Genomic DNA, 24,647 nt, shown 5'->3' with positions numbered 1-24,647 from the left:
TCAAGAACCAGAAATTAATATTCAGGGCCGGACTGGGAACCAAAACCGGCACTGGCAAAGTGCTCGGCCCCCTGCCCCTCCCCCGCAGGGGTGGGGGGGAGTGGGGGGGAGTGGGGGGGAGAGGGGGGGGGGGGGTTGTGGGTGCTACCAAGCTATTTGCCAGGGCCCGTTTTCTGCCGATTTTGTTACAGGGACGATTTTGCAAAAACGGCCCTGTAACAAAAACGGCCCCCAGTGGCCCAAAACCGCCCCCCACCCATGCAGCGCACCGGGGGATTGCCCGTTGCCCGCTACGGCCAGTCCGGGCCTGTTAATATTTGAATAGTCACGAGCACAAGGCAAGGGCATTATTGAGTATCTGGTAGACAGTAGAAGCCCAGCCACACTGAAGAAATATTTCATCAAACACCCATGGAGAATGGAAAGTTGTGCGGCAGTATAAACTCGGGCAGTACAAGCAGCGTATTTGCTGATGCCACGGCTGACATTAGCGCTGGTGGCACTCAGTGCAACAATCATTTTTGGTGTCCCCACACCCTATGACCACCTCTTCAGATTCTCTCACTACCACCAGACAAAAGTGCCCCTCATCTCTCCCATCATAAGTTATTGCTAAACACAGGGCACCCCCTGAGGTCCGCACCCAGCTTGGACGCACCAGTCACCCTGCCCTAAAGCCGGTCCTGGTTGAAGCGGTCTATGTTTTTGAAGTGGTTATTATGGTTTTAAGCTCCACATTACGTAGATTGCCCAAGCAGGAAGAAGGGAAATGAATGTGTGCATTACTATTCACTTATGCTGTGTTTAAGGGTTTGAATCTGGTGTGCAGTGCTGCATAAGCAGATTTCATTTGCTCAGTGGATCACTTTATAGCAAGGACTGATTATTTACATCAGTTATTAGGAACATTCTGAAATGTGTTGAAGCCGGAGGCTCTCACTACAAGGTCCTCAAAATGTCTAATTGCTGTGGGAATCGGTTTACCGTATCAAGTGCATTTCAACAGGATACTTCCTTTCAGCAAGAATTTTTAAACGCTTGTTATGGTATCTAGAAATACAAAACTGAGTATGATCCAGTTCAGAAAACATAGGGGCTGGGATCCCAATACAAATATCAATCACAAGTACCCCGACAACCATAAATAAATCCAAGGGAGCTGATATACCTTTTTAGACCCGACATCTTTTGGCGTTTCCCGTGTTTTTGCTTTCCTACCTCCTGTTTTGATGGTATGCCGGACTTCATTTTGGCTGGTTTGTGGTCTCTGTGCCATTTACCAGTGCAGATCAGTGCTAAAGTGCAAGTGCTCCATTTTTAAATTGTGTTACTGATAGGTATTTCCATGATTGGCTTATTTGATTTACTATTAAGTCCCTAGTATGGGGAACAGGTGTGCCCAAAGCCTGCAAATGAAATGCTACCAGTAAGCCTGCAGCACTCATTGTGCCACCCACTCGAGTCGCCTTTTCCATGTGTCTCAGACTTGCCATTCAGTGTCTGTGCATGCAGTTTTAAACTACCATGTTGACTTGGCAAGTCCACCCATTTGCCGGGCCCAAACCTTCTCTTTTATTCCATGTATGTCACCCCTAATGTAGGACCAAGGCAGCCCTATGTGCAGGGTGCATTGTACTTAAAAGGTAGGACATGTAGTGGTGAGTATTTAAATGTCCTGGTAGTGAAAGAATGAGCATTTTGTTTCTCGTTAACGATAGGCTATCTATTCCACAGGTTAACATGTGGTCTGGCTGGAAACACTTTTCCAGCGGAGAATACCATTGAAAGATGATAGAAAGTTGGAGTTTGGGATGACTGAACTCACATTTTTAAAAATGTACATTTTAGTAAACATGGTTTTAAAATAGGTGTTTGAAAACGCCATTTTCTTGCTTGACTATTCTGTGCATGCCTGTGGAATCCACGTTTGGTTTAGAGCGACAGGGGCTGACACTCACACAAAGGGAGTTCAGGTGTGCCCTGTATGTTCTGATGGGTATCCCTAAGCTAGACTCCGTCACCGAGCCTCTGCCTGCACTGTGACCTGTGGGCACTGCCCTGTTTCGCATTGTAGCCTCAACACCATTGACACCAGCGCTACCGACTTCAACCTCCCGGAGTTCGATCTGCTATTGCTGTGTGTGTGACTTAAACAGCTCGATGACTCCTGCACTGACAGCTGCTGGCTCCGCCTCTTCGGAGCTCATCGCAAGGTCATGACGCCCGGCATTTCCAAGGTAGTGTTTGCAAGTCTTACCAATACCATAGCTGCCTGTGACCTCGCGGATTGCCTGAACTGTTGGATTGGTTTGTTCACAATGCCGTGATAGCCCAGGACGGATCGATCAACTTCAAAGAACTCTATTTTAAGTAGATTCTTGCAATATTCATATCTTTATAACTGTATGTTGTATTTTTATCATTTTGGACTTGTTTTTCACACATAAATATTGGCTATTTTTCTAAAACTGGTGGGGTGTCATTTTGCAGTGCTTTCCCTGTATTACTGTGTGTTATGTGCAAATGCTTTACACATTGCCTCGGAGATAAGCCTTACTGCTTGTGGCAAGCAACCAAGGGGCTGTGCAGAGGTTATTTTACAGGTGTAACTCCCTTATCCTGACTGGAAGGAACGGTCCTTACTTGAACAGGGTAAAAACCACCTGGCAACTAGAGACCTTCATTTCTACATAATTCATATATTTAACCTGGGTTTATGCATCTTATTACTTACAATAGCTCTCAAAAGCTTTCACACCCCATTCTACCCATTGCGGGTTTTGGTCCCATACCCTTGAGTAGTTAATCAGACAGTGAAAAACCATACATAGTGTGTTTTAATAGTATGTTTTACGTGATATCCTGTTTACATCATATTTTGAAAATGACATATGATACAGACTAACCACTAAAACGATTTTTACAAACAATACAGTCTACTTAAAACATAAGGAAATTCACATCACAATATCGCAAAGACATTAATATTCAAAAGTGTCCAAAATGACAATCATAAGAACAGTAATTAGAAGAACATTAAAAAGTTACCAAGAGATAAAAGTCCTTTTTATCAATTTGTCAAATTAACGAAAACATTAATTCAGAGAATTGCAATGACCCATGTGGGGGGGGGGGGGAGGGGCGGGGGGCTTGATTGGCAGTGTTATCTTGTCTTTCAGATTTATCTACATTTATCACCCTCTCGCCCACTATTGTGCAAGTCGTATTTTCCACATCGGGGAAGGCCTGAGAGCTTTACTCTAGCAGGATCCCTACACGACTTCAAGGTACTGAAAGGCCAAATTCCAAAGTTAGAAAACAATTCTCAGACTATGAATGGTAAAAGAGGCCATAGTTTCAAATCTCTAAACAAATACCAATTGGCATTTAGAGTAGGTTGAGCGTGTAATTTCAAAATAGAGACAACTGTAAACAAGACCCAAATCGTGATAGCATAGGCACGATCTGTGATATCCAAAAGCAAAATCCGTTCCGCCGCGACCGCAATAAGTCCTCCAGCAAGGCATTGCTGGAGGACTTATTGCGGTCGCGGCCGAACGGATGTAAACAAGACCCAAATTGGATCATATCACGATTTGGGTCTTGTTTACATTTTCTATACTTTGCATAAACATCTCCATGCTGAGTGTTGATACTTAACATATGATGTCAGTTAGATCGATTCATCATATACAGATCTATCCGACTGAATGCGCACATACTGGCAATACTGGACTTTGTGGCTATTCTTATTGGATCACCATTGGATCTTATGTTCTCAACCTGACAAAACGATCCTCCCCATCGACAGGAACGTTTCGACTTTGCAGGATTCTCACCTATCCACTTATCATACCGCACATTTGAAAACCAATAGTTTGTGATAAGCCCTGAAGAACTTATTTTTTCGGGACGAAACGCGTCGGCTGTATGGTGTTTCATTTTTCCATTTTGAAATAAAGAAATTAAACTGAGGAACTTCGATTTCCGTGACTTATTGGAACTATAGATCAAAATCTGACTTGTCCTGTGGTAACTTTTTGTGGTGCATCTGTGCTGTTCTTCTCACATTTGCGACAGTTACTAAAACACTATTATAGGTCATTGTCTGTGGCAATACTTTCTCTAGTATTTAAATAGACTTCCTGACAGTTAACAGCGCTGCTCCTTTGCCCAGATTCGACAATATGACTAAAATAACAATATAATTTATCTTAAAACATGCACCAACACAGCAGCGTATTTAGTCCAAATATATTCACTGCATTATTTATAAACACCTTTAATTTGATAGAAACCAAAAAAATTGTGACACTACTGCATGTTCCATTAACAATGAATCTCAGCGCCTTCACTTTGAAAGTAGAGAAATAATCAATATAGGCATTTACAAATATTGATCAGGAGAAAGAGGGAAAGTCATTCGTTTTGTTTACGACCTTCTAGCTCAGTTTTCATAGCCGGATCTGTGTGAAGTTTTTGAATCAGTCTTACTTCATCAAAATGCAATTATTTTGAAAACAAAGGCACAGGTGAGGCCCAGTGAGAATAGAGTTTGGAATAGCAGTAATACAAGCACCTACCTTCAGAAGTAGCTAACATATTATTTTTAGGTGGAGGAAGAGGTTAACGGCTATAAAGCACTCTCCCAGGAAAATAAAATATGTATTACTCTAAAGGCCTGTTTGTTAAGAAGCACAATAAACACAAACTAGAAGTAGCAGGGAAGAGTGCTTAAGAAGCCAGTCCTCTTTCTAAAATAGCAGTGCATGGTAAATAAAACATGTCTCTCACGGTGGGAACTGAAAAACCTGCCCCAAAAATAGATCAACTACTTAAGGGAGATGAAGGTGCCTGAATAAATGTCTGGCTACCTAGGAGGAGAGCCCGGGCTGTAACTAAAGGTCGTTTAATGAGGTTGTTCCAAGTGGGCAATAGTTAGAAAAGCTGGACGCTGCCACTGCATATAAATAGACGGAGGACTGACGAATGACAGCTGTGTTTGGGTGCTCAGTTTCAGGAAGGGTTCTTGTTATGGGCTAGATCCCCTGCTTCACTAGTTCAGTTAGCAATTGCAGGGGGGTATTAGGAACAATGTATGTATGGCTAGTTTGGAAAATGAATGGCAAGAAATCAAGCGACAATAACTTCATTGATGTTTTCTGTTCCGGAAATAATAAAACTATTTCAGTAAGGTGAATTTTCAGCTTTTAACTTCCAAAGTAGGCCAAAAGAAGTACACGATTACACGAGCAGAGATATTAGGGCATGCATCTTTGAAAATTAAAATAATTTATGTCCAAGGAAGTTGTGTCAAGTCAAGAGCCTCTTCATCACACGGCATGGTAATAAATCGTGATTAATTTGGGGCTCTCTTCTACTGCAAGAATTCCTTTGATTTTATTACAGTTGACTAGATGTGCAGGAGATTCACTTGATCCAGGCACATCCTATGTATGTGACAACGGCCCTATGTACAGCAGTAAGACACAAAGGAAGTTTAACTGATTAAAAACACCCAACCACAGCCAACAGACACCATTAAACGCCAATAACCAGCTTCAGGATGCAACTAGAATCAACCAGAGTTTTAGCCGTTCACTATGTTTAATGACTGGGTGAGTGTTAGTTTAGTTGTGGACAGTGGCATGCATTCAATGCAAAGGAAGGCCATACTGACACCTTATTCTTTCATCTGCCATTTATTGCATTGCACTGTTTGTTATAGTGTAATGCACAATAAAACGAATTACAACAATTTCGACATATAAGACTACCAACAACTTACTACATCGGTCACTTAATAAGTGTGATCTCTCTTGCAGTACTTGATGTCTTCACATACATAATCAAGTGTTCATCACTGAAATCAATTCGGCACAGAGGGACCTGGTTTTATGATATTCTAACAAGTATGACTATCGGAGTGCGAAAATGCGCATACCGTATAACCATTTAGAAAACTAATCAGTGTCACAGTAGGCCTGAGTTCCAGCATTTCAGCACAGAGAGGCATGTGGTGGATGTTTTATCAGGACTGAGACCTCAAGGGTAAATGTGAGCGATCTAGCTGCACTCACTGTAGATACTTGTCAACGTCATGTAATAAATAGGTGTGCTGCTTTTTCTTAATAATTATCAGAGTGGTATAGATGGGAAATTCCAGCCGAATGTTGGAAATTAAATTGTATATTTTTTAGTTTCATTACGTTTTTATTGCAGGTTTTTGGACGAAGAGAACTGTCAGAGCAAGAAGGTGGACAAAGTCACCTAAAGGCCCCCCCCCCCCGACCTCCCCACCCAGAATACCTTCAACCCCTTCCCACCCCCCACCCAGTGTCAGCCGTGGTCACAGTAAAGGGGAATGGGTCAGCAGTCCTCCTGAGGACCATGGGTGCCAAGGTGCAAGACTACCGAGCGGTCAGCCAGCCCGAGGACTCGCAGGATTGGCGGGCATGTCAGGCTCCTGCAATCTTTGAGGTACGAGAGAACAGGGGTCCACACTTTGAGGAAGAGAACTATGGTCCCCTAAGTCGTAGGCTAGATTCTCGTGACCCAGGAGAAGCCTGAGTTTATGTAGGTTGGAGGAGTATCCTTACCCCACAGGGAAAGGATAGTGTGCTTGGCCACCAGCAGGAGGTGGGAGATGTTTGGGCCGGAAGAGGAGCCGAGCAGGTAGAAGCCCTCCAATATCCTGCCGAGAAGGGCCAGCTCCAGGAGCTAGTCTAGGGAGGAGCACTGTATTTGGGAGATGGATAGGAAAATGTTGTCCCAGAAGTCCCCCAGCTGAGGGCACAACCAAGTGAACCATCGCCAGCAAGGATCAGGATGCATAGGGTCTGTAGCGTGGAGTCTGCCTGGTGCCAGCAATACAGTAGTTTGTAGAAGATCTCTCCGCCCTGGGTGTGGCGGGCAAAATTGGTGATGCAGATCTAGAGTTCATCTCCCTGTTTAGGGTCCAGGGGGATTTTCAGATCTTTTTCCCATCGCTCTTGGAAGGACAGTCTGCGCATGGGGAATGATGTGTCGAGTATAGAGTATATCTGTGAGACCAGGCCTTATGTTCTGGAGAGGTGCAGTATGAAGTTTTCGACCTGATGTCAAGGCCATAGTAGCGCCTGGCTGAATAGTGGGGTGCGAAATCCAGTGGCGAATTTGCAGGTAGTGGAAACATTCAGACTTTAAGATACTGTAGTCACACTGGAGGTCCTCAAAAGATCTCAGGGTGCCCCCGTCAGAAAAGTTTCAGAGGCGGAAACAGTCCTTAAATATTCATGTCTGGTATTCTTTCATAGACATGCTGGGGTGGAGTCTATTTTAGGTACTTTAGTTGTAAGCGGGGACGGGAAGGAGGCAAGATTCCTCTGAAGTGCTGAGTCTCATAAGGAGAGTGTGAGGCATGTGACAGAAGAGAAATACAGTAACCTTCCCCTCATGCCCATAGGATTCCATAGGAAGAGCTGCCAGTTTCTGATCGTTCTGGCACCGTTGTTGGTCAGATTCTTCTAAGTCATTCAATTACATACCGAAGCTGCAAGTTAGCATAAGCATAAGACAAGGTTCAGGACAAATATATCACATTACAAAGCAGGCTTTTACTACGCGGTATTTCACAAAGCAGTTGTTACAACAACCGCGTTGTTGCCGTTGATGGCGTTGTAACATTAGGAAATTTATAATTTACTATTCCAACTCCAGCCTATGCAACAGTAGGGAAGGTGCTGGAATAGTAAATTATACTATTCCTCATGTTAGAGCGCCATCTACTACAAGTTGATGTAATGACTTGCGTAGTAATGGCATTGCGTTGTAACAACGCAGTGGTTGTAACAACCGCGCTGTAAAGGCATTGTGGTGTGTGACCACGATATAAAGGTTGTTTCCCTTCATGACTCAGAGCCCTCTAGCCTTACGGCACTTCTGACAGGTCAATGCTGCCAGGTGGGAATGGCTGCTCACCCTGAGGTATTGCATGCAAAGTTTCTGTAAGCGAAATAGATAATTTTTCGGGCTGTGGTGTGGCATGGCCTGCAAAAGATGAAGAATCAGAGGAATCAGGGTAATTTTAAGTGTGGCAATACGTCACACCCAAGAAGGAGAATGGTTTCTCCATGCCGCCAGTGTGGCCCTGGTCTCGCGGAGGAGGCAATCAAAATGGAGTTGTGCACACCCCTGGTGGTTGGGTAAGAGTTGGATGCCCATGCAGCAGACAGAGTCCGTAGAAAGCAGAAGGGTGTATTGGTATTGAGGGTGTCCACGAGCACCCTCTTACCCTCAAGAACCAGACCCTCAGACTTGGTCATGTTGATCTGGAGGCCAGCCCCTGCTCAATTCTTTCAGGAGGGGGACAAGTGCTGAAAGGGAGCTCTGAAGTTCGGTGGGGATACGAAGGAGATGATCTGCAAAGGCAGATACATTGAATGTGTTGCAACGGAAGGAGATACTGTGTATTTGTGCGTGGTACCTGATTTTCTGTAGGAGGGATTCCAGGAAAAGGTCAAAGAGGAGCGGGAAGCAGGGGCTGCCTTGTATAGTACTGCAGGAGATAGACAAGGGTGGCAAAGCTTGGCCATTAGCTCGAACCTTGACTGTGGGAGAGGCAAAGAGTGAGGTTAGCCATCTGCTGAATCAGGGACCCAAGCCATATTTCTGTAACACGTCAAGGAGCATTTTCCAGTACACCCGGTCAAATGCCTTTTCGGTGCTCAGGTAAGGAGAACCACTGCTCTGTCCTTGTCAATAATATGTAAGACCTGCTTAGCCTTGTCACCAGTTATGTGGTGTAGAACAAAGCCTCAGTGATTGGGGTGGACCAGGTCGCGAAGGAGTTCATCCAGTAGACTTGTCAAAACTTGAGCAAGGAAGTTGAGGTCCGAATTGAGCAAGGGAGATTGGGCACTATGTTGAGCAGAGTGTAGGGTCTGTGCCCAGTTAGGGGATCAGGACAATGGAAGCCTTACACATGCTATGGGACATCGCAGAACCATCAGTGAGTTCATTGAAGAGGGTTGTCAGGCTGGGAAGAATTTGGAGAGTGAACGGTTTGTTAAATACTGTTGTGAAGTCATCAGGCCTGCGGCCTTGGAGAGCTTAAGTTGGTTGATAACGTCCAGAATCTCCGGCGGGTAGAAAGGTGGTCCAGGGATGCAGTGGGTGCAGAAAGGCGAGGGAGAGAGACTTATTTAAGGTAGGCACCGCAGTAGTCCCGTAAGAGCAAAAGGCCTAGAGCCTTTTCACGGTGGCTGTTTGCATTGTGCTGTCACCATCCCAGATCTACCTCAAGAGTGATTGGGTTTGGCATGCTCATAGTTTATGGGTAAGGAGGGCACCCGTCTTGTTGCCCCATCGTAAAACTGAGCCCGAAGAATAGTGAGAAGGTAATTAGCCTGGTCTAGTTCTTAAGTGTGGAGTTGACCTCGAAGCATCAAGACCCCCTGCCAAAGTTTGTTTGAAGGTGAGCATTTATGCTTTTGTTTAAGGTCTGGTCTGCTATCTAGTTGGCCCAAGTGTGGTCTCGTACGTAACTGAGTTGGCCGGCTTCCTGGATGAGAACCCTAAGGCCACTGCTCTAAAGAGCAATCCCACACCACTCTCATGTCCATGTCCCCAGTGTTATTGAGGCCACATATTTCACAAGGGTAGATCGGATTGCATTCTCCACAAAGGGGTCATGGAAAGGAGTCATTCAGGTGCCAGGAAGCCCCAGAGCGTGGGTGGGGGGATTTCCAGCGGAGTGTCACCACTAAGGTGCGGTAGCCGGAAAGAGTCAAGGGGAGGTAATCGGCCTTGAGGAGGTCACCTTCAAACTGTATGTCTACGAACACAAGGTAAATCCTGGTGTAGGTATGGTGGGTCACGGAATAATGAGAGTAGTTAATCATTAAGGTGTGGTGTGTGTGTGTGCCATGCCTTAAGGTCAATATCCTTGAGCCACACACGGCCCTCAGAGGACAGGACAGAGGACCCTCCATGGTGATGCTGTGATTGGTCTAGTTGTGCTTTGAGGACCAGGTTCAAAGTCCCCACACCCACCGGATCAGGGGCCCCAGCTCGAAAGTAGTGATAGTTTGCAGTGTGGATCAGAGGAAGGCCTCTTGGCCAGTGTTGGGAGCAAATATAGAAGCGTTATAAAGGGGTTGGCCGTCCCAGGTACCTTTCAGCGCTACCCATCTACCCCTGTCAGATTTGTGATCGTGCTCAGTGAAGGAGTGGTTGGTATAGGAGGATCGCTACTCCTGCCTTTTTGGCTTTGGAGGAGGCGTGATATTGAAGCAGGAACTTGCAGGATTAGAATCTACGTGCATTGGCGCAAGATGCGTGTCTTGGAGCAAGCAAATGGATGCTTCAGTGCTTGGAGCTTTCCCAGAATAGTGAGCCGTTTAGACGGATTAATCAGACCCTGATGTATGTGACCACCTGCAAAGTGGGGAGGCCAGTGGGGGCCGAGAGGGGCAAGCATTGTGTGCCGTGGGGCCCCGTGGTGGCCTAAGAAGTTAATGGAGTGGCCTGAGGCATTGGTGTAACCCCCCCATCATGTTTAAATCCCAACCAATAACTAAAATCATGTTCATAAGCAAAAGAACAAAGGAAAGACAACAAATTGTGGAAGTCTTGTCCTGTGAAGGTCCAGCTGATCATGTCACTGTCAGGAATAAGACAGGAAAGATTTAGTGGCTGAGTTGACCAAGGGCCAGGTCCTGGTCCCTCCTGCCCGGCACCAGGGGTAAGCAAGTAGATGTGCCCTGGGTGGGCTTACCCTGCCAGCTAGAACCTAAGAAGTAAAATCTTAGTAAAATCTTAGTCACCGGCTAGGTCACATCATCAGTGCAGCGGTGGAGCTGCTCCTTCAAGCGTTGCTGTGCTTCACAGCAACGTGTCAGAGAACTGGAGCTGCAAAAAGAGGACAAGCCTGGTCATCTCCTGTCACGGATCAGTCTGTCATTCTATTAGCTTATCCCCAAGCCTCCAACTTTTTTACTTCGCTTTATCATGGACAATCTTTTGCAAGCACACTTTATTTTATTGTATAAACCGGAGGAGGGCGGTTTTACTAAAAACAACAAATTAATTAAGGTTAGAGGCTCAATAATTTGTCTATTGAATAATGTGGTAGTTTTCTCTGTGTCGGCGTCTGTTTGCACTTAATTTGATGAAACGTTTCATGTTTTTAGCAGATTTGTTGGCTACGAGTTATCATCAAACTGAACACATTCCCGACACTGATATACAGTGAGAGTCTGAAATGTAGGTTTTGAGCCAAAACTGAAAAGAGGGCTAAAGCAGATAAACAGTGCTAGGAATATTAATGTGGATAGAGTTTGCATAATGTAGTGCATCTATAAGAAAGATATTTCACCAAACCACACTGTAAAGGAAAATATTTATGTCAAAAACCAGGTTTCACTAATGTGGATAGAGTGTGCCAAGTGTGAACCATAGTTGGCGCTAGATGGAAAGCAATTCAAAGTAATACTTTAACCGACCTCCTATGTGGACCTGCATTCTTTCCGTAAACTTTAGAGCATAAGCACAGAAGGATGTCTTAATAATTATCGTAACAGCCCTTACGGTAGTCCATGTGAATGTGGAAGGTTTAGTTAAAAGCAACTCCGAACTATGGGCTCCATTATTGGTTACATTTTTTAAAGCTGTAATAGTGGGACAGATCCCCTCATCATGGAAAGAGGCTGTAGTGGCGCCGATCTACTTTTGGCTGATCTTCTCAAGACATTTTTTGATGATCTATTCCTTTTGACTGTACTCTTCCCAATTTTGATATATAAAATATAATCTTTTCTATACAAATAGGATTTCCTGTGTGCTTTGTATCATCAATCTACATTCAGTGTTGTTGACCTTGGGACATTTCAGAGTTTGATTGTGTATGACTTACTCACAAATAGAATCTAATAATCACAAATTTACTATAAACAAAATCCCTTGTAGACAGTCTTTACCCTTAACTGCTTATTGCCCAAGCCTACAAGGGTATATTGGATTTCCCAGATTTCTCACTGATCTACAAAAAAGGTAATAGAAACGATTCAGCATGCTACAGGCCCATATGCCCAATTGATGCCACGTGTAAAGTCTTGGGGAGGGTAATTTTAGCACACTTGGAAACATGGGCTAATGACTCTGGTCTCATAGCCAACACTCAATATGGCTTCAGAAGGGGCATGGGAACAAACGAACAGTGCCTCAACCTGTCCCTGATCATGGGTAAGTACATGAAGGCTAGGAGGGGGTCGATCCACCTTGCCTTCATGAACTTATCCAGCGCATTTGATACAGTGAACAGGGGGAAATTATGGAATTTAATGGAAAAAATGGGCTGCGAGGAGCAGGTTGCATGCCTCTACTACTGTTTCTATCCGTTACGGTCCCGGGGGTGAGAAGACCAGGTTAATTGTTTCACTGGAGGGGGTTCGTCAAGGGTGCATCTTGGTCCTTTTTTTATTCCTTTTATATACAAGTGGTCTGGAGACTTTTCTTGTGGAGCAACAACTAGACTTTCCCAGCTTAGGAGGTAAATCAGTACCCTTGCTGTCATACATAGACGACACTATCCTGATAACCTTGACGGCCAATAGCCTTCAAAAAGCCTTGAATGCCTTTACTGACTTTATGTTGGCATTAGACTTGAAAGTAAATTTTACTAAATCTTTTATTATGGTGTGGGGTCCTAAACAAACAAAAACAAGGACATTTGTGGAGAAGGATAAGATAATGGACAAGTTGCCCAATTTTATTAATATGATGAATTAATTTGATTAATTATGACATCTTTACAGGGGGAGTTAGAGTGATGCTGGAGGATGATAGATGTGTTGAAATCTTACATTTTTAAAGCTTGATCGTGTATTTTGTGACAGTCTTTTTGCATAGGTTTTCATTTAAGAACTATACTATGTATAAATGTACACTTTTATGATTCTTAAGAATCGATTAAAGTTATTTTGACTGACTGACTGCTTCCATTTCAATTTGTTTTCTTCATCTTGCATCCTAGATGTTATTTCTGTAATTTTTTCCATGCAACATATGTTTTAATCACTTCAAGGTGTCTGGGTGATAGTGTGTGTAAGTGAATGAATAAGTGAATGTGTGTGAGTTGCAGAATACCTGGTGGAAAATGCTGGCTGTAGCATACTGACAATTTCAGAATTAGGGAGGCCAGCCATGGGGGAAGGGGGAGTGTGGAGGAATGGGCATTTAGGATGTTATCTGCACCTGTAGAGGAAAGAAACACAGTTAGAGGAGTGTAGTTCCTAATCACATGTCCGTGCGCCTTACGGTATATAGGCATGACTACTCGCAAAGTAAAACAACGTATTTGCGAGCATCGGAGCAACATCAGGTGCAAGAAAAGTACCACAAAACTAAGCAGACATTTTCTTTCAAACATCCACACGGCAAATGACATGAGATGGACAGTTATAGAAACAATTTCTGGTACCAGTAACATCACAAATAGATTGTTTGAAAAGGAACAACAATGGATTTATCGTCTAGGTACTAATAAAGTGGGACTGAACGATGATATCCCATGGAATTCAGTGCTGAGATAATAATGAATCATTCTGTACAAACAATTCTGTTCTGCGAATAGAACACACTGGTTCCCTCGGCAACATCCGACTCTTTGCGTTCATTGGTTACTCTATCCAAGCCTCGTTGTCAACACGTCCCACGCCCACCGGCGATGTGACGCATGCGTTCCGAGCCTCACCTTTGTTTTCACCACGCCCACCCGGAAGTCTACCGATAAGGATAAGCTGCGATCCTCTGTAAAACATTCTGACCGGCCCGGCCCTTCATCGTCGGGGTCCGGTTCCGAGGAGAAGCTAGGTGCTGAAACGGGTGGCGAGCGTTGAGGGCGTGAGTTCGCTACACATCACGCCATCGATAACAGAGAGCTAAGTAAAATTGAAAGTAATTGCATCCAAACGTCTGCTTCTTTTCCCGCAGGATGCGTCAGGTACGCTTCCACCCCCTCCCGAGACCCATGGTGCAGTTAGCGCCATATTTTAGGTGAGATTTCTATTTGAGATTACGATCTATTTTTGGGGAGGTCACTGACCTTTGGTCCATTGATCCCTCCTACGGAGTACAACCACAATGTTTTTAAATTCCCCCTTTTTTGCTATTTAGCATATTTTAGCACCCTTTTCACTCCACTTCCTAGAGCTAGTGTTATCACCCTTACAGGGTTATATGGACGGTGTTAATGTTAGTATTGAACAATCAAACACCACTTTGCCACAGTTTGGAGCACCTTGGACAAACAATTGGACCCACAATTGTTATTGACTATTTGTCTATCTTGTGTGTTTGTTTTTGTTTGTCTGTGTTTCTTTCCTCTACAGGTGCAGATAACATCCTAAATCAGGAGTGTTGGGTTTGGGCTATTCGCCCTCCCCTTCGTTTATCTTTTTGCACTTTTTTCACTTAATTTTGTTTTTCACTTTCACGTCCTCAGGTTAGGGTGGACGATTAGAGAGTCCATACCGCCGGGGTTACACTAGTCCTGATGAATGCCTAGGTAAACTCAAACCACTTACAAGGCTGAAACATGTTGACTGATTAACAATCTGAATTAATCCAATTCATTACCTTTGGCTGTAAATTCAGACACATAAAACCTTTTAACTGTGTCGTAGGGATCTACTAATAAATATTTTTTCAAGATACCCTTTAGACACTTTCTATTTGAAATTTCTCACTACACGCCCTATCACACAACCAGCTCCACAGTCTCCTGGCGTCGTAGCACACCGAGGAGGCACTCGGCCTCCGAGGTGGGGCCCTATGATAAAGCATGACACTGACCAGGTCGGTGTGTGAGGGCTTGCCTATCCATCCAAATTGGATTGGCAAACTTGCTCAGTCTCTGTGGCTTTAGAGACTCGTACAACCTCTCTTCTTTTGTTATGTATCTAAAAATCGGGGACTAAGAGAGTGTTCTTTAATCTCCCCTTCTCTCCCTTTGTTTCCTTGTATTCAGCAGCGCACAGCTGTGAGAGTCCATTCTTAATTCTCTGGTGTGGTGAAATTTCCCATCACCACTGCTTGTTTTATTAACGTACTCCTCTCTCCCACTTATACAGCCGCAACCATGGCAAACTTGGGCCTAACATATTCCGAATCCGAAGTAGAAGCACTTATGTCCGATACATCTTTATTCGCAGACCCACACATTTCTCAAGCTATAGCGAATACCACTGAATGGGAAACCCTCTCAGAGAAAAAACGGGAACACATCCGTACCATTCTACATGGTACTATCCTCAAACAGTACCTTATCTCTAATACAGCACCAAAGGGCTTACTCGTTACCAATGCCCCCCGGATCTTTCTGAACGATGCCACATTCAGAAAGGACTGGGCAATGATCGCGTGGCATTGCACGCGAGATTGGCTCGTCCTAATTATAAAAACAGCGCTCAGGCTCTCCGAAACATTGATGATTGAGATTAGTGAAACAGAATCACAGTTTAAGGCAACAATAACAGGATACAAGAAGAGGTTGGACGAATTAAACAAGGAACTCAATGAATACAAAGACAACCTCATGCAATCAAAAGCCACTAAACTACAAAAAGATCAAAAGAAATTTGAGTTTGAGAAGGTGTATCCCTACTCCGCAGCACCCTATACTGCTCCAACAAAAAATGCGAGCAAATCCGATTATTCGGATGATGACTCTTCAAACAGTAGCGGATCGAGCAATGACTCATCCAACTCAAGAAAAAGGAGAGGTAATCGTGGCAACAGAACCAACAGGGGAAGATCAGGCTATCACAACCAACATCAGCAGTGGCAGGCACCACCTCAAATGGGGATGAATCCCCATTCATACCCTTTTCACCAACCACTATACCCATTTATGGGTTGGAACCCTGGCTTCATGCCCCCCTTTAACTTCCAAAACCAGTACCGACCGCGTATTTTAGAGAGCGGCCGGAGGGGGCGAGGAAGACGGAGAGGCAACAATCAGGTCTCATGGGAAGAGGAAGATCATGTAGCGAATCACACCCGCAGCAACAATCCACAACCAGGAACGAGCGGAATGTAAGCCTAGTGACCAACCTATCTGATAAGGTATTGACTCCTATTGAGACACAGGTACTGGAAAAAGGCTTGGGTTTTGTCCCCACATCCAGATCTGACAAATTCAAACTGCATAGCGAACTTGCAGCCTTCTTCCACAAATTGAAGCTAAAAGCCTTCTTTGAAGGAAGAACAGACCCTCATGAATCTCTAAGAAAAGGTGACACTGGCCTAAGACTGAATTCCACCTTCATACCCCCTCAACATACAGTGCCGGCGGCAATCGCCGCATTTGAAGAGGCGGTATTTAAAGACCTGGAGTCCTGTCAAAACCCCAAAACTTTTGGTAACTTCACCAGTGCAGAATACCAAGCCTTACAGCAATTGCAGAATGACGCAACCATCACCATAAAACCGGCTGACAAGGGCGGAGGCATTGTACTACAGAATACCGCAGACTATGATAAGACTTGTGAAGATCTACTGCGAGACAACAGGAACTACACTCCTCTAACTGTGGACCCTACCCCGAACCTAACCAGGAAGATCACCACTCTAGTGAGACGGGCAGAGGAAAACGGCCACATATCTAAGAATGAGGCAGCTTTTTTGAATAGTAGCAGTGATGTAATTCCCTATTTTTACACACTGCCTAAGATGCATAAAAACAGACTCCCACCGCCCGGTCGTCCAATTGTATCGGGAATAGGTTCTCTCCTGGAACCTCTGTCTAGGTTTTGTGGCCAGTTTCTAAAACCTATTGTCCAATCGACTCCAACTTATCTAAAAGACACTAAAAGCCTGTTACAACTTCTACTTGATATCACCTTCACAGAGAATTCCATCACACTGGTAACGTTAGATGTTGAAAGTCTCTATACGAGCATCCCCCAGGACAATACTATCAAGGTCCTGGAAGAGTAACTCAACTCCGTTGATTGGAATTACCAAACACCGAAATCGTTCATAATTCAGTGCGCAACCATAGCACTTAAGGAGAACTATTTTTCCTTCAAAAATCAACTATTTCTCCAATGCTCAGGCACTTCGATGGGCAGTACTTTTGCCCCGAGTGTAGCTGGACTTTATGTGGCAGATTTCGAGTCCAAGTACATCTTACCTGTATCCACGGATTTTGCTGCTTCCATATTATTATGGAAGCCCTACATTGATGACATTCTGCTACTATGGACAGGTAATGACAGAGACCTCCGAGTTTTCTTAGTTTGGATAAACACCCTTGACCAGAACCTCAGGTTTATTCATACCACGAGTAAATCTGAAATCGTCTTCTAAGATGTCGTCATCACTGTTTCAGGTACTAGGTTGGTCACAAAAACTCACTGTAAACCAATAGCTAAAAACAATCTACTTGAGTTCACCAGCTTCCACCCCCGCCCTCTTAAGGAGAATCTTCCATACGGGCAATATCTAAGACTTAGACGCAATTGTAGCACCCTGGAAGATTTCAAGGATCAAGCAGCTGAATTAACTGTCAAACTTAAAGATAGAGGTTATCCAACCACGATTCTTAAAAAGGGTTTTAAAAGAGCACAAAATCAACCCAGATGTGCACTGTTGGAGGACAAACCTGCTACTCAAGATGCAATACCACTCACATGTGTGACTACTTTCAACAGCCTCTCTACTATCATGAATAAAACTATTAACAAGCACTGGAGAATCATAAAATCTGCAAAAGCGGATTGGGACAAACCCCCTTTTTCATTCAAAAAAGGTCGGAGTCTCAAGGACGCTCTGGTCCATACCCGCCCCAAAGAGAGAATCCCAAGGACTCCCTCAGTGACAGAAACATGGGGCTTACCTCAAGTCATTGGTCATTACCCCTGCACAGATTGCAGTGTGTGCCATTTAACGGGAATAACAAAAACTCTCAACCTGGAACAAGGAAAGATTTGGATGCAGGTTTCGCACACAAACTGCAACTCAACGAATGTTGTTTACCTAATCACATGTCCGTGCGCCTTACGGTATATAGGCATGATTACTCGCAAAGTAAAACAACGTATTTGCGAGCATCGGAGCAACATCAGGTGCAAGAAAACTACCACAAAACTAAGCAGACATTTTCTTTCAAACAACCACACGGCAAATGACATGAGATGGACAGTTATAGAAACAATCTCTGGTACCAGTAACATCACAAATAGATTGTTTGAAAAGGAACAACAATGGATTTATCGTCTAGGTACTAATAAAGCGGGACTGAACGATGATATCCCATGGAATTCAGTGCTGAGATAATAATGAATCATTCTGTACGAACAATTCTGTTCTGCGAATAGAACACACTGGTTCCCTCTGCAACATCCGACTCTTTGCTTTCATTGGTTACTCTATCCAAGCCTCGTTGTCAACAGGTCCCACGCCCACTGGCGGCGTGACGCATGCGTTCCGAGCCTCACCTTTGTTTTCACCACGCCCACCCGGAAGTCTACCGATAAGCTGCGATCCTCTTTAAAACATTCTGACCGACCCGGCCCTTCATCGTCTGGGTCCGGTTCCGAGGAGAAGCTAGGTGCTGAAACAGGTGGCGAGCGTTGAGGGCGTGAGTTCGCTACACATCACTCCATCGATAACAGAGAGCTAAGTAAAATTGAAAGTAATTACATCCAAACGTCTGCTTCTTTTCCCGCAGGATGTGCCAAGTACGCTTCCACCCCCCTCCCGAGACCCATGGTGCAGTTATTTTAAGTGAGATTTCTATTTGAGATTACGATCTATTTTTGGGGAGGTCACTGACCTTTGGTCCATTAATTCCTCCTACGGAGTACAACCACAATGTTTTTAAATTCCCCCTTTTTTGCTATTTAGCATACTTTAGCACCCTTTTCACTCCACTTCCTAGAGCTACTGGTATCACCCTTACAGGGTTATATGGACGGTGTTAATGTTAGTATTTAACAATCAAACACCACTTTGCCACAGTTTGGAGCACCTTGGACAAACAATTGGACCCACAATTGTTATTGACTATTTGTCTATCTTGTGTGTTTGTTTTTGCTTGTCTGTGTTTCTTTCCTCTACAGATGCAGATAACATCCTAAATTAGGAGTGTTGGGTTTGGACTATTCGCCCTCCCCTTCGTTTATCTTTTTGCACTTTTTTCACTTAATTTTGCTTTTCACTTTCACGTCCTCAGATTAGAGAGTCCATACCGCCGGGGTTACACTAGTCCTGATGAATGCCTAGGTAAACTTAAACCACTTACAAGGCTGAAACATGTTGACTGATTAACAATCTGAATTAATCCAATTCAAAACCTTTGGCTGTAAATTCAGACACATAAAACCTTTTAACTGTGTCGTAGGGATCTACTAATAAATATTTTTTCAAGATACCCTTTAGACACTTTTTATTTGATATTTCTCACTGCACGCCCTATCACACAACCAGCTCCGCAGTCTCCTGGCGTCGTAGCACACCGAGGAGGCACTCGGCCTCCGAGGTGGGGCCCTATGATGAAGCATGACACTGACCAGGTCGGTGTGTGAGGGCTTTCTTATCCATCCAAATTGGATTGGCAAACTTGCTCCGTCTCTGTGGCTTTAGAAACTCGTACAACCTCTCTTCTTTTGTTATGCATCTAAAAATCGGGGACTAAGAGAGTGTTCTTTAATCTCCCTGTCTCTCCCTTTGTTTCCTTATACTACTGGTGATACAATGTGTGGATGTGGGTCACGATGGCAAATTGATACAATCAATGGCAAATTTCTGGTCCACCATGTTGTATGTAATTATTGACTTAAAGCGGTACTTAGAGGGTGTTCCATTTCAAAATGGTGACACTTGCATATTCCTTAGCCCTTCTTCAAGAATTTGGGCTAGCTCACATCAATTAAGTGCATATATTACACCCTACCACTTACAAAGATCACCGGCCGCCATGGACTCAAAGGATACCCCAGGCACATGCTTTGCCTTTGCCAGGGTGGTCAGTGCATGGGTCTGGCCCTCCCAAGTCTAGATGTGGTTGACCAGATGTGCCCAGCGATACATGGTGTGATGGGAGGTGAGAAAGTCAGTTGCAGGCTTGAGGGCACACCGCCTGGCCAGCACGGCTGGCGAGAGAATCTGGAAAGTGGCGTAGTGAGCACTGGATCCAGGTCTGGGCATACCCTTCCCATATAGGGTGAACAGCAAAACACACAAAATGATGGACGGAATCTTGCACAATGTGTTTTGCTGTCCAGGAAAGACATGGCTTGGTAGTTCTGGCTGGACTGTTCCCATGAGGCGCAGGGTCAAGAATGATTTGCATATGGCCATGTCTGAACTGGGGTGACTTGGTGAGCAAAATAACGATGGATTAAACCCAGATCTGTGACTGGGGGTGAATGTTTTGCCATTGTGCAACATTCCGTTCATCATCTTGTATGTTTTGCTGTTCACCCTATGTGGGAAGGGTATACCCAGACGTGGGACCCTTGCTCACTACGCCACTGGAGTCAAGCTATCCTGGCTGAAGATGGCTGATAGCCAGAAACAGGTCCTAGGATGCTTGATTCCAGTCCAGGAAAGACATGGCTTGGCAGTTCGGGCTGGACTGTTCCCATGAGGCACAGGGTGAAGACTGATTTGCATATGGCCATGTCTGAACAGGGGTGGCTTGGTGAGCAAAATAACGATGGATTAAAGCCAGATCTGTGACTTGGAGTGAATGTTTTGCACATTCCGTCCATCATCTTGTGTGTTTAGATGTGTTGAGGATTGGTGTATAATGTGTGGGAAGTGGTCAAAAGCTCAGATGATGGAAAAATGAAGAAAATTAAGAGGATCCAGGGCCAGTGTTGCAAAAATAGCTACTGCCTCAAACAGACACATGCAACCAACTGTCAGATGAGTCAAAGATAGGAAGTTGAAGGCTGAGGCGAGTTTTGGGAAAATAGCAGATGGAACACAGGAGAGGGGTTCTTCTGAAGGCAGGCCCTAGTTGGTATACTACCATCCCTGGAATAGTTATGGTGTTATTGAAGCTGTTGCACACCCATTTGCAACCTGTGTGGAGTCGCTATACCATAAAGGTCCCATTCTGGAAGAACTTAGTTAATCTGAACTTGCAGGTTTATGATTTTGCATGGGTGCCAATTCAGAAGGTTCTGGAATGGGTGTTTCTAGAAGCAGGCCTGGCACCAGCAACAGTTGAGGTTCTGGAAAACCTTTGTAAATTCCTAGTTTTGGCAAGGCAGAGACATTTATGTTGATAAAATTGTACATCTTGTATAATTACAAAGAGGGATGCGCGAGTTCCCTTGCGTAAAAGCACCTTTTTTTCCTCTACAGTGAAAAAAGGTTTTGCTGTGAGAAATCCTTTCAGCTAGGACCGTGCCCATAACTTTTGAGTCCGGTTGAGGTACTCTTTCCACCCTGAAAAGGATCTACTAGTGGCTACATTTCTGACCTCTGCCTGGATGGAGAGAGGTAAGGGGTGAGTTTGTGAATAACCACAAATGCGTACGTTTGCAGAACCTCACGGGACAATCAAAGGCATGCACGCTACATGTCACAGTGAGTAGATTTATTCACATGAAAATCCTTGATTAGATCCTTTTAGAAGTCCATAGTCCGGTTTTGCAAATTACAAAAATAGCATTGAACTGTTACAAAAGTTTATTTGCCACTGTACCTTAAATGTACACACTCAAAAAGCTTTGTGAATCGAGCACTCACTGTCCAAAACAAACGGCCCTCTTCATTTGGCTGCCACTATGAATTCCAGTTGACTTTATAAACACACTTTTCTTCCACATCCTCCTGCATACTTCTAGTTTGCAATAAGCGGGGGAGACAGCATTACTTTCTCAGCTGCCCTTCAGGCCTGCTAATCAGCATGGGAGTGTCACTAAGGCAGCCAAAACAAGCCGAGCCCTCCTCTCCAGTGGTCCGGTTTGTTCTTCTCTCAGAGCTTAGGGCACTTTCGAGCAGCACAAGGGAGCACAGAAGGGACGCTAAGTACTGCCTTCCCAGACAGAGACGCGTTACAGATGCGCGTGTCCTGCTCTCACACATCACAATCACGCGTTTCACTACAGCGAACATCGCTGCTGTAAAACATTCATTTAGTATCACATTTTAGGGCCTCTGGAGAGAGTTACGCGGTCCCGCGCAGAACTTTGGCGAAGCCCTATATATTACAAAGCTGTGAATGACTCACCAGTGTTTTGCAAAATGAACACAAGGAGAATGGTCGTGGGTGGCAAAGTAAAAGGAAAATCGCATTTCTACATCGTTGCCTGCCTGCATGGCAGAAACAATACAGAACATCTTAATATTACTGATTTAACGACGTTCATAATGTAAATAAACACTGTCATGAGATACTGAACGCAAGTCACAATACCGCGGCCTGAGCTCAAACAATATCAAGTTTGAAAATAAAATCTCAAATGAAGACAAGCATTGGCAACGACAAAAGGTCTGGCTTTAAGGGAGCATCATGTCATGATAACGTGAAGCATTACAAGTAAACAGCATGGCAATGAATATGCATTTGTGTGGAAGCAAAGAGCTGTGGCATACTATTAATGTAGGTTAAAAGTCAAGTGACAGTTGCACTGTCAAACTAGACCAAAAAATCCATAGAGGTTAATAACTGTCCTCTTCCCATCTGTGCTGCTGCCAGAGAAAAACACCATAAAGTATTCAGTTATCTAAGACACTTTATAACATTACAGTATCATGTGTGTGTCCCTGAAAGTTCAAGCTCAACCAACTGGATGAGCAAAATGATCACTGCTGGGTGGAGGGAAGGACCGTTTTGGGGAAGAGCACAACTTCTTCCCAATCAAAACATGTATTCCTGGCTCCCAAAATGTGGGTGGAGCCAAAGCCCCTCTCTAGTGATGCTCATAGAACGGTCTCGCGACAGACCGGAAAAGACGGGAAAGGGTCTCGACAAAGAATTGCTTGCAATACAGTAGAAATCAAGATGGATTTTATTGCAAAACAAGGTGTATAATAAGGTAACTACTGGTGAATATTTCAAATGGAGCACAAAAGTGGAAACTAACAACAGATTTTTGCAGGTCTTGAATTTGTCCACAGAAACATTTGTAACATGTGTAAACTGTATACACGTGATTTAAAAATTGTGATACATGTGTAAATCCCTCACATGAGCGTGAGCTATGTAGACTTAATTCTGACTTGATGTACATCAGTGTGTACTCCCGGCGGCTGTGTCAGAGGACGGAGCAAAGAAATACTGTGTAGATATGACGGACACGCGCTCTGCAGTGTCTAAGACGGTATTCACAGATATTGACAAGGAACTAAATTCAAAAGAGAGAAGTGGTGGCAATGGCCTTCAAGGCCATCATATAAAGATAGATTGCTCGCTCTCGGATGCCGTCTTATTTCATTGTGTTAGCAAGGAGGCTTTTAAGGCCCACATTCTGAGTCATAAGAACAGTGATAGGGAAGGTTTTCAAGCAATTACCACACTAAACGATTCCATGTTTACTGGGCACAAGGAAGCACTTGGTAAACTGAACTGCTTTTCTGCACGAATGTTCCACCTGAAAGAAGGTGAAAAGGTGTACATGGAAAAGGGACTGGAATTGGAGAATCATGCCTCTAAAAAAGAAATTTGCTGATGAGATGACGGTCTTTGTTTGGCCTTTCTCAGCTGTTAAGAGATCCCAGGGCTTTAGCTGGCAATATGTGGAACAATATTTTGGGCCAAAATGCAGAGATCCTGCTCTATTCTGTTTTTTACTATTAAACTAGCGTTATCAGGTTGTTATTATGTACCCATTGCTGTAATTGTACCGCTTTTGGCCACCATAGGTTGGCAGGGTATGCTCAGACGTGAGTCCCTTGCTCACTTTGCCACTGGATGCAAGCAAGCCTGGCTGAAGACGGCTGTAATACCAGAAACCGGTCCTAGGAAGCATGTTTCCGGTCCAGGGAAGGCATGGCTTGGCAGTTCGGGCTGGACTGTTCCCATGAGGCACAAGGTCAGACTGATTTGCATATAGCCATGTCTGAACTGGGGTGGCAGAGTGGGCTAAAGAACGGTGATGGATTAAACCCAGATCTTTTGACTGGGTGTGAGTGTTTGATTGATTCAGATGCTCCGTCCATCACCACTCCCTTTTGTACCCTAATTGAAGGAAAGGCAATCCTGTCAACAGTCATGTTCCAACACATCATTTTGTAAGTGCCCTTTGGTGACCCATAAGACACCGATACCAAGGCTGAAAATCCAGTGAAGTCCAGTTAGAAGAGACATAAGGCGAGAGAATGGTAGTCCACACCAGAGACATGCAGTCGAAGCAGCTGATGTCACTTTAAGAATAGAAAGGGTAAGGGAAGAAGAGGCAATCAAAGAAATATAGCACCCACTAGAAAGTATCTGCAGCAACTGCAACACAAATCGAATACTAACTATTGTCCCCACTGCCAAATGATATTCAAATGCTTTGCAGGCCTCTAGAAGAAGTTCACAGCTAATCGTGCCCCCGAACCTGAACATATTTTTCTTCTCCCAACTATTAAAAGATTGTTTAACATACTTTAGGGAATCCACCCTTAAGCTGCACAGGAAGTCCAATTCCAATCTTCCAAGTATT

The 24,647-nt window shown here is 44.2% G+C and overlaps 1 protein-coding gene across 4 annotated transcripts in view; it reads right to left on the bottom strand.

Annotated features, from left to right (window-relative positions):
- The window catches only part of GHR (growth hormone receptor), a 1,047,683-nt gene that overhangs the window by 969,360 nt on the left and 53,676 nt on the right, over positions 1-24,647 (bottom strand). The window lies entirely within an intron of this gene.

This window comes from Lissotriton vulgaris, chromosome 3_1, assembly GCF_964263255.1.
Source record: "Lissotriton vulgaris chromosome 3_1, aLisVul1.2, whole genome shotgun sequence".
Taxonomy (NCBI): Eukaryota; Metazoa; Chordata; class Amphibia; order Caudata; family Salamandridae; genus Lissotriton; species Lissotriton vulgaris.
Note: the sequence above shows the minus strand (reverse complement) of the source record. Positions and strands in the feature narration are given on the sequence as shown.